Here is a 12258-nt window from a genome sequence, read left to right as displayed (position 1 = left end):
CCGTGCGCCGCTGAGGCGCCCTGCTCTCCGTGCGCCGCTGAGGCGCCCTGCTCTCCGTGCGCCGCTGAGGCGCCCTGCTCTCCCTGCGCCGCTGAGGCGCCCTGCTCTCCCTGCGCCGCTGAGGCGCCCTGCTCTCCCTGCGCCGCTGAGGCGCCCTGCTCTCCCTGCGCCGCTGAGGCGCCCTGCTCTCCCTGCGCCGCTGAGGCGCCCTGCTCTCCGTGCGCCGCTGAGGCGCCCTGCTCTCCGTGCGCCGCTGAGGCGCCCTGCTCTCCGTGCGCCGCTGAGGCGCCCTGCTCTCCGTGCGCCGCTGAGGCGCCCTGCTCTCCGTGCGCCGCTGAGGCGCCCTGCTCTCCGTGCGCCGCTGAGGCGTCCTGCTCTCCGTGCGCCGCTGAGGCGTCCTGCTCTCCGTGCGCCGCTGAGGCGTCCTGCTCTCACCGCTCCTCCCTGGCGCCCCCTGCACTCACCGCGCCACCCAGGAGTCCTGCTCTCACCGCGCCGCCCTGGCCGCCTGAACTCTGCGGGCCGCCTGAACTCGGTGGGCCTCCCGACCTCGGCGGGCCGTCCTGGCCATTCGAACTTTGTGTGCCACCGTGGCCGCTTGAACTTTTTGTTTTCCTTGTCCCTCCCTTGTTTACCCCTCCCTTGTCTGTTTCTTCCTGGTCTGTCCCTCCCGTGCCCCCCTGGTCAGTCCCTCCCGTGCCCCCCTGGTCAGTCTCCCCCGTGCCCCCCTGGTCAGTCCCCCCCGTGCCCCCCTGGTCAGTCCCTCCCGTCCCGCCCTGGTCAGTCCCTCCCGTCCCGCCCTGGTCAGTCCCTCCCGTCCCGCCCTGGTCTGTCCCGCCCGTCCCTAGTGGAGTGTCTGGTAGCCGCTCCTTAAGGAGGGGGTAATGTCACATGCCTGTCCTGTCTTGTGTGCACATGTGGGTTTTGTCATGTCTCCGGTCTACTGTCAACCCCGCCCTTCTTGTTATCTGATTATTGGTTTATTTGCCCCACCTGTTCTCCCTCATTATCTGCCTTGTTTGTTCCCCTTATAATCTCCTTGTGTTTGTCAGTCTGGGTTGGATCCTTGTGTAATGTCTGCGTCTCCCGTTCCCCCAGTGACTTCTGTTGGTATGTTTTGAGTTTTAGTTTATGTTCTATTATGTGTTTTGCCCCCTCGTGGGTGTTTGTTTTGTATTTATGTTTTATTTGTTATAAATAAATATATCCTTTTCTGCACTTGAGTCCTCGCACCCTTTTCCATTGTATGTGACGTGACAGCCTACCCTATTGAATACCCTATTCCTTGTCTGGGATCGTGCAGCGCCTCTGAAGCCCTTCAAAACTGCATTGATTTGGACCTTCAACATTTTGGTTGCAATGGAACTCAATGGTGAGGAGAAAATTCCTACAAAAATGATTGAAGAAAGAAAGACATTAACATCTTGGATGAGATGGGGGTGAGTAAAATATCAGGAAATTTTCATTTTAAAGTCAGCTAATCCTTAAAGGGATAAGTGATTGCCTGTGTCGCCTATAGACTCTTGTAGCAGCACTTGAATGTTGGCATTGCAGCTCATTTTACTGACACTGTTTGTATATGGAGACTGCGTGACTGTACTTGAACTTCTACCTTAAGGCTGTGATTGTAATAGCTGCATTCACCACTTAAACCTAGTATGAGTACTGCGTGGTGAAAAAGGACGTTTGGCCATTACCCATAAAATGGCCCCTTTCCTGTCAGAAACATTCCTCCACTTGATCACAAGTGATTGTCTAAGTCAAATAGGTTCTTACCCTGAATCTGTAAAGATATTGAAACTGGATATGAGATACTGAAGCCAGTGATCTAAATCACAACCTACAGATGACAAAATCATCTTTCCAAATGCAATGTGAGAGGGAAATGATTACTTACCATTCGGTGCAGATTTTGTTCCATTGTTTTATATGTTGTTTAATTTCTTGCACATTTAAAAGTCTGATGATTGAAAAGCTGTTTGTCTGATGCTTTTGTGAGCCACCTAAGCTCTTTTACACTGATTTCTCTTCACAAATCTCATCTTAATTTTCATAATTGCCTGCAATTGTGAATCTCCCTTGATGCCCAAGCATGTGCAGTACCATAAGCATGATAAGAAAACCCATGATGTTATTTTAATTAGTCTATTCAATGGCAGAGCAGCTCTTGTTGTCGAACTCCAGCATTGCTATTATCACGGTATGCTAAATTAAGCATCAGCTCTTACTTTCTTATCAGGACTCAGTGACATTTGCCTCACTGTCATTTCTTGTGTCTCTTGCCAGAGTCTGTGACGTAACGCCATTTGTCAAAATGCCAAGACCTTGCCAGACCAGTGAGTTTATATCTGAACAGAAAGGGAAAGTAAGGAACATATGACATGGAAAAGTGTATGAGAGACATTTTTAGTGTGAGATGCAAATGAGTCATTGACCCCCTACTGGGTTTTTGGAACTCTCAAGCCATGCAGGTGAACATTTAGTGATTGCTCATCATCAATGCGATATTAGTGGAGGAGCTCAAGGTTTCTGAAATTAATAAACAGAAAAGTCGCTGAAACATCTGCACTAACTCACAGCAATTACTTTACTTCATCCCGATTCTGCTCCTATGGGGACTTCTGCTTTTTTTGTGACTCCACAGAGAAAACTTCCCTCTCAAGCGTTGAGTGACAACCATGAAATCTTGGCGATGCCAATGTCACTTGCATTTAGTTGAGTGTTTCTGAGAAGACGTGTATAAAGTTCTGGCAATGTGTTCTGCTGAGGCCTTTATGCTTTGGGGTCGTCATGGAAATGAAGGATGAGGAAGACTGAGAGAAGGAGAAGCACAGTTACAGTGTCACACTTACAGTATGGGCTTAACTCAGGGCTGGTACTTTCTCTATGGCTGGGAATATGTATCTCACTCATCACTTTCTTTTCTTTCGTAATTTATAAAGCGGTTATGAATATAGTTCATTTAGAATGGAACTAAAAGCTTTTTTAAAAGCATAGTGATGGTCAAGACTTGGTTTCTAACCAATTTTTATTTTTGCAGGCTATAATTTGACATGGAAGGAAAATGTGCCAGTTGGTTTCAAATAAAATCGCTCAGCCCTCTCAGATGCGCATCATTTCGTATTATGCAGGACATCACTGACAGCTTAAATAAAACTCCTTCTAAAATTTTACTTTAGAGAGTATCACATCTTTTGACCCAACCAAGAGATTTGTTGAGACATGAGCAGACCTTTTCTTATTTCCTCTTAAATTATTCCTTTGGCTTCTTTTTACCAGTAAAGCTGGCAAAACAAGAAATATGCCTAAACCACATGAACCTGTGTGATCTCACTGCATAAATCACAGATGGAATCCATTCAGACAGATTTGTTGGGGGGAAATGAAACAAACTGTTTTGAGTTGAGTCCATCTGTGCCTCCATATCTACTGATTTTTGATCCAGATGTCTAAGATAGTCTTGGGCAGAAAAATCATCTGATTGCTTTTATGTGAATGTGCCATTTCTGCTTCCTTAACCACTGTGGAAATGAAGCTACCTTAGACATCAAATGCCACTTACATGTTTATTTGGTCTGATGCATCCTGAAAAAATGCAAACCTAATCACTAAATAAAACAAGGATTTTAAACTCAACATACAATTCAACATTTTAAACATTCAGACAATAAACATGCACAATATACATGTGATGCATTGGTTATCATCTATATTTTGGACAATATTAAAATTTGATTGTTTATTTGATTGATTATTATTATGATTATTTCTGCCAATTTTTATGATGAATACGTTTTAGTCAGGATTCAGAATCGGTCATAGTACGGAATTATTAAATGATATTTGGTTATTATTTTTATTAAAGCAGGTTGAGCAGTATGTCGGGGAAAATGGAGTAGCCTTATGTTGGTGGCATTCTTATCTGGAGAGTAGGACATTTGCGGTAAAGTTTGGGAAACATTATTCTTCTGCTGCTTTATGTAATTTATGGGGTACCTCAGGGCTCTATTTTAGGGCCTTTACTGTTTCCGTTTACATTATTCTGCCGGGCTATCTATTAATAAATTTGGCATTTGACATCATAGTTAAGCTGATGATGATGTCATGTTCGCCAGTAAAGAGTATGGGGCAGTTTTTTACTTGTAAAAAGGTCATTCCACTAATTTAGGCGTCATTTTTTATTCATATCTTAAATTCGACCATCAAATAAATAGTGGTAAAGAATGCGAAATTGAAATCAGTCTTATCAAACGTTATACATGCTTTTATATTTTTGCGCCTAGATTATGTAGGGGTTTGTGAGTTGTCCTTGTCAAGGTTACAACTTGTTTATAATGCTGCGGCCAGACTGCTGATAAATACTTAGAAGAGAAACCACATGAAACCAACTCCAATTCTGGCTTCTCTTCCCTAGCTACTGATAAAACAATGGATTAAGTTAAACATTTTGTTATTTGCTTTTAAAGCCACCATGGTTTGGCTCTAGAGTACATCAGGGAGCTTTTATCAGCGGATATCAGTCCGCTAAGATCAAACTCCCAGATTGTGTTTAAAATTCTGCACACACGTCTTAAGTGTAGAAGTGATCGTGCTTTTTCAGTCGTGGCCCCGCGGTTATGGAATGACCTTTTGTGAGTGTGTGTGTGTGTGTGTGTGTGTGTCCTTCAATTTCCTTAGAGTTGAATATAACCTAACAATTTTTTTTTTTTACTTTTTTGTTTCTGATATTATATAATTTGTAAAAGTTATAATTGTAACAATACAATATAAAAATTCTAAATGTAAAGGAAAATTAAATATGTGATTATCCTAACAGAAAGTAATAATGATAATAGTAATAAATAAATAAATGTGAGTGATGACTTGTCAATCTCTTTGTGGGACAGCAGGTGCATCATACTGGGGTTTGACAGATTTGAATGGGACGGTGTAGCAGGTGTTTATTGACCTGACAGTAACCCTAGTTTTTCCTTAGAACCAAGTGAGCTGCTGCAGCTCTTTTGGTTCTAAGGAAAAACTAGGGTTGTCAACACATTTCAACATTGAAGAAAACATGTAACAGGATTAAAGCTAAGTTCATGTGACAAAGCCTCTGATTGTAAACAGTGCTTTACCAAATCAAATATATTCCCACTCCCATGTCATGAATCCAATGCTGATATTGTACTGCTGCTCGAACTCCGTCTTGAGGCTCGGAAAATCTTGATTTGTTCACTTGCTATGTTTTGTTTTTTAATAAAATGTATTCAAGGTTATGACATAAGTCAACATTGGATTAGTAGACCTATGTTAGACATTCATTAATATTACACTTGTTTTAGACCCCTGGCTGCAGCATGCGATCGAACACCTCATTAGCTTAAGTTGAAGGGTCACTGTAGGGTTACAATTTTAGTGGATAATATCCAAAAGACATGAAATGTTAAATGAACAGTGGCAGTTAGCTAATATTTGTGTGTGACTGTGCAATGAGCCTGAACGAGAGAACGGGGTCTGTGTTATGTTGTCCATTCTCAACACATGGTGACTTAGATTCCCTATCCCTGTTATTGATGCTTACTTTCAAAAACAATTCACACATTTTTTTTAAATGCAGACACTTATTTACACTTAACATTTGTGATTCTGGCAGTGAGGATTGAAATTGCATAGAATCAATTCTCACAGTAATGCTGTAATGCTGTCTAGCGATCACTTTTCAATAGATTTCCGAAAGCACAGATTTAGGAAAACTTATTTTCTTCACACTGGAGTTTAGATGTGCAATAATTGCACTCACTTATACCATATTCAAGTAAACAAGAAATAAAGATTTTTTAGACTGAAAACTATACCAGCAATTATTTTCCATTTTGGTTGGATGCACTGTACGTTCACAAGTAAATTTTACTTTGTTTTTCATTTGGATATTAATGTAGAGTACTCATCAGTTGTTTTATCTTCACACCCTGGCAGAGGAAGCTCATGAGATTGTTTTTGTATAGTGGTAATGTCTTTGAGTGACCTGAGGCTATGTCAGAGATGGTGGCAGGTGAAGCCCATGAGGCTAGCTGTTTATTTCCTACTGGCATCTACGAATGTGACATGTTGATGTGATAATTGAAAGGAGGTGAGAATGCTTGGAGGAAACCTTAGCAGTGGTTCATCATATAGCAGCTTGTTTTACCTACATCCCTGCCGTCATTAGAAGAGTGAAGACATTATGTGATGTGGATCGATGTTGAGGTCACTCTGTCCCTCATGGCCTATGCAGGGCAACATTGAGCATCTATTTTTCAAGATTCGACTGGCATGCTCATTCTCCAAATTCAACATTTGTGCCATTACAAATGGAAACAATTGGGCGCTAAGTAAGTCAAACTGATGCACAAACATTATTTTCTGCTTGTAATTAATTTTAAAAAATACATCTAGTTATGAGCCTTTTTTAAAATAATTTGAAAAGATGTTATGTTTTGATATTTAAAAGACATTTATCTGGAGCATGACGTAAAAAACTATCAGTGTGATCAGTTGACACAAACACACACACACGCACGCACACACACACACGCACATGCTTATATATAAACCCAACTCTCAAAAAAAGTTGGGACACTGTACAAATTGTGAATAAAAAGGAATGCAATAATTTGCATTAAAGAATGCAATAATTTACAAATCTCATAAACTTATATTTTATTCACAGCAGAATATAGATAACATATCAAATGTTGAAAGTGAGACATTTTGAAATGTCATGCCAAATATTGGCTCATTTTGGATTTCATGAGAGCTACACATTCCAAATATTTTCGGATAGGTGGTAAAAAGAGGCCAGAAAAGTTAAATGTACATATAATGAACAGCTGGAGGACCAATTTGCAACTTAATAGGTCAATTAAGAACATGATTGGTAAAAAAAAAGAGCTTCTCAGAGTGGCAGTGCTCTCAGAAGTCAAGATGGGCAGAGGATCAGATCACCAATTTCCCTAATGCTGTGGTGATAACTAGAAATCCCTCAGGTCACCCTCATAAAGTCTGTTTCTGATTTTTTGGTCAGAGACATTCACACCAGTAGTCTGCTGGAGGTCATTTTGTAGGGCTCTGGCAGTGCTCATCCTGTTCCTCCTTGCACAAAGGAACAGATACCGGTCCTGCTGATGGCTGCTTTATAGCCCTGTCCAGCTCTCCTAGAGTAACTGCATGTCTTCTGGAATCTCTTCCATGCTCTTGAGACTGTGATTGCAGACACAACAAACCTTCTAGCAATGGCATGTATTGATGTGCCATCCTGGAAGAGATGGACTGCCTGTGCAACCTCTGAAGTGTCCGGTATGGCTTCATTCTACCAGTATTGACACTGACCCTAGCCAAATGCAAAACTAGTGAAAAACATTCAGAAGAGATGAGTAAGGAAATAAAATGTCAGTGGCCTCCACCTGTAAAACCATTCCTGTTTTGGGGGTCTTCTCATTGTTGCCCCTCCAGGGAACCTGTTGTTAATTTCATTAACACCAAAGAAGCTCAAACTGATTTACAACCCCCTTTGGTACTTAACTGACCAGATCAATATCCCAGGAGTTTAACTGACTTGATGCTATCCTCTGATTAAAAAGTGTTCCTTTAATTTTTTTGAGCAGTGTTTATGCAGGAAGTTTATTGACAACAACAGAAAATGAAAAATCGTGGATGGTAAGTAAGCAGGTAAGAAACTTTAACTGTTCTGATGAAGAATGCAAGATGATGTTTGAGCATGTCAGGATCACAGGAGGTAGGTGCAGGAGATCAGACTTAGGAGTCTAGGCAGGAGTCCACAATGTATAAACAAGACCAGACACTGGGTGCTTCTAAATATCCCTCCTTGTTTCCTCACTCCTTTGTCCTCCATCCTATATGAATCTGAAAACCAGTGGAGCTTAGCCATCTTGTAGGACATCTCAATTCTCTAATTACACCGCGAGGAGGCGAGGATCGAGGATTGAAGAGGCTTTCTGAGGAGTCATGAGCGAGGATACACAGGTGTACCCTTTGCGGAAGTGTTTTATCAACTAAACGTGAGCCATGCATTCTCCTCCCCCTTTACATCTGGCCACAGTTTATTCATTATTATTATTACGTTTACATGTACAAGACACAACTGTATGCTAAATAACAACTGACAGTTGAATTATATCAAAGCACAAGTAAACGAAAGAAAAAAACTGTAATAGCAACTATACAACAAATAATAAGCATAATAACTGTGAATAATTTGTTGTTAATAATAACTGGTAATATTAAATAAAAAAATGGACAAATGTGGTATTTTGTGGAGGTTGAAACTATTACAATATTAATAGTTATCTCTAATGTTCAAGAATTATGACGTGCAAACTAAATCTCGTGCTATAGAGTCATCATTAATATAATTTTACTTGATTCAATTCCTCCGTCCTCACGACTTTTCCTTGTGTCCTTCCTTTGCATTCTGAAGGGGTGGAGATGAGACGTATTGAAAGGAAGCTGGGAAAGGAATCAAGGATGCACAAATAAGAATTGAGGTGAGGTGTGTGGTTTTGTTGCCATCTTGAGGGAGATGATTATGTGTGTGTGGTTAGTACTCAGGAGATGGTGTTCACTGTGATTGACTGAGTTAGCCTGGCAGATCTGTCACACTAATGCAGCATTCCAGTTAACTGGCTACCCGTGTTTTTCCAACCTTCAACCCATGAAAATGCACTGGAACAGAAGTCAAACCCGTGACTTCCCACCCGTGAACTCGTACTAGATCAACGTACTCCCAGTTACGAGTTCTGACGTCACGTCCCACGAAAGAACAATGGCAGCCCCTACGGATGCGGTGTTCATGACAGTCGTACATTTAAAACCAAATCATTTATTAAAATAAGGTATTGCTGTAATGTTATTTATCGGTAAATGTTATGCATTTTCAACAGCTTTTCTAGCTTCCTTTCTAGCTTTTTCTTTAAAGCTTATATTTTATTTAACATAAAATAAAAGGTATAACTGCTTCTTGTCTTATGCGCCATTTTTCCTCTGTTTCCTTCAAATAAACCAGGAGTAAGCACCTTTGGCGTGACTTTGCCTGAAACGCTACAAAGTCGTGAGTCGCGGTTTGAAGTCATAACTTACGGGCTCAAAAGTCTGCCAGGAATGCAACAGGTACAAAATCGAAAATGCACTAATATGTACCTTTGAAGTACTAATATGTAGTCTTAAAGTACTGACATGCACTAATATTATGCACCACCATGTAATATTAAGTGAAGTACAAAGATATATCTTTTCTCTTTTGTTCCTTAAGGTACTGCCCCAGAGCTATGGTTTTTTTTGAGAGTGCATAATGAAGAGAAAAAACCTCATTAAAAGAATTAAATTCATGAAATGCATACTGGTTTAGCATAATCTTTTATTATTATTTCTTCGAATTGATTTATCAAATGCAGCAGCTATGCCTGCTCAGTAGGACTAAAATATTAAAATAAGTTGATGTTTTTATGAATATAACTTCTAACTGGACACTTGTATTTGTCATTGATCCTTATAATGTATAGAGCTTTTTTGTGACATATAATATCTAGGCAACTTCTGCACCTTGCCACAGACTTTCAAAAATTAATGTTGTCTGCAGTAATTTGTGACTCCATCCTCCCTGTCACTTTCTTTTTTTTCTGTTCCACCAGCACCCTTGGGTGATTAAATAATTTACCTCGTTGTGAGAGCACATGCAGGAAAAGAAATGTAATTGCTCCATTACTTCCTTGTATGTTTAATTACCATTCTGGAGGCAAAAATGATCCATCCCCTGCCTTTATTTCTCTCCATGTGGATGGAAGGATTTTCTCTGTGCAATAACTTTCACATTGATTGATCACATTGATTGCTAATTTCCGGGTTGTTTGTGCTTCACTTTACACGTGAAGAACTTGGCGATTCACTGTCCATCTTTTGATGGACAGTCTGGTATCAGCGCTTTCCATATGTTAGTAATTAATGATATCTGTTTTTGTACAATTCTATCATGTGGGATCCTTTGTGTTTTGACATATCATAGGTGTACAGCACATAAATGCTTACTTATTTATTGGATCATTCTCATCCTCTCATATGCACTGACACTGAAAGAATGACATTTGAGGCGTAATTTGTGAAGCTTCTGCTGGAATAGTCTGTTGGGCTATCCTTATCTTTTATTAAGGCTCTGGGAGTAAACTCTGACCTTGTACTCCATGTATCTAACAGCACAGCTTGTTTCCTGTATCACCTCTAGCAGAAGGAGATCCAATGAACCACCAAGCTCAACATTTGGTAGAATGTGATAAGCTTTGTCACTGGTTTTTATGCTGTGAAAAAACATCTGAGCCATAACTTTAAAGATTTATTTACTGAATTGTGGTGTTTGGTTGACTAGGGGAAAGCTGTAGGATGGATGTACAAACGGTCAATTTAATTTATACTTTTTATCATTTATCATTCTTTCTAAGCGAGTGGGAAAAGCCCTGGTATTTTTAACATTAATTACATATCTTTTCCAGAAAACCAATGATGTCCCAGCACTTTTCAGAATTAGATAATGCACAGTATTCAATTTTGAATTAAGACAAACATTTTACTTAAAAACGGTTAGTTCCAGTCCTTGATTCTGATTTGTAAATAGCTGTTTTATTGAAGATAAAACGACTGACTGCTTCACCTAACTGTTCACTGTATCACTGCACAACACCCTTAGCAGCAAACAATGTTTGTTCTCATTGATATTGTTCATGGAAGCTTATTATTGTGAGAGATATACTGAGTGACCGACTGAGCTGTATCTACTGCTATTTGCATTTAGTGTAAATATCATCTATCACTAAGAAAATATGTTATTTTCACTTAGCGTAAATACACTTACCTAAAGGATTACTAGGACCACTGTTCAATTTCTCATTAATGCAATTATCTAATCAATCAATCACATGGTAGTTGCGTCAATGCATTTAGGGGTGTGGTCCTGGTCAAGACAATCTCCTGAACTCCAAACTGAATGTCAGAATGGGAAAGAAAGGTGATTTAAGCAATTTTGAGCATGGCATGGTTGTTGGTGCCAGATGGGCGGTCTGAGTATTTTACATTCTGCTCTGTTACTGGGATTTTCACACACAACCATTTCTAGGGTTTACAAAGAATGGTGTGAAAAGGGAAAAACATCCTATATGCGGCAGTCCTGTGGGTGAAAATGCTTTGTTGATGCTAGAGTTCAGAGGAGAATGGGCCGACTGATTCAAGCAGATAGAAGAGCAACTTTGACTGAAATAACCACTCGTACAACCGAGGTATGCAGCAAAGCATTTGTGAAGCCACAACACACACAACCTTGAGGCGGATGGGCTACAACAGCTGAAGACCCCACTGTATACCACTCATCTCCACTACAAATAGGAAAAAGAGGCTACAATTTGCACAAGCTCACCAAAATTGGACAGTTGAAGACTGGAAAAATGTTGCCTGGTCTGATGAGTCTTGATTTCTGTTTCTGAATTCTGAGACATTCAGATGGTAGAGCCAGAATTTGGCGTAAACAGAATGAGAACATGGATCCATCATGCCTTGTTACCACTGTGCAGGCTAGTGGTGGTGGTGTAATGGTGTGGGGGATGTTTTCTTGGCACACTTTTAGGCCCCTTAGTGCCAATTGAGTATTGTTTAAATGTCACGGCCTACCTGAGCATTGTTTCTGACCATGCCCATCCCTTGATGACCACCATGTACCCATACTCTGAAGGCTACTTCCAGCAGGATAATGCACCATGTCACAAAGCTTGAATAATTTCAAATTGGTTTCTTGAACATGACAATGAGTTCACTGTACTAAAATGGCCCCCACAGTCACCAGATCTTAACCCAATAGAGCATCTTTGGGATGTGGTGGAACGGGAGCTTCGTGCCCTGGAAGTGCATCCCACAAATCTCCATCAACTTTCATCAAGAAAGCATTTCTCCATCAAGAATGCTTTCAGCACCCTGTTGAATCAATGTCTCATAGAATTAAGGCAGTTCTGAAGGTGAAAGGGGGTCAAACACAGTATTAGTATGTTGTTCCTAATAATCCTTTAGGTGAGTGTATAATCTATTTGCTATTTATACTTGGAAAAAAAATATGCTTATATAATGCTTAAATGCTCACTTATAAAGACAGTCTTTGTTGCCATCTAATGACATAATAATGACATAAAAACTGTCACTAATCTATATAGAGACCTTTATATCAGTGGTTGCTGTTAACGGTCAGGGACA

This window comes from Pseudorasbora parva, chromosome 4 (assembly GCF_024679245.1).
Source record: "Pseudorasbora parva isolate DD20220531a chromosome 4, ASM2467924v1, whole genome shotgun sequence".
NCBI lineage: Eukaryota > Metazoa > Chordata > Actinopteri > Cypriniformes > Gobionidae > Pseudorasbora > Pseudorasbora parva.
This window is presented reverse-complemented; position numbering follows the sequence as displayed.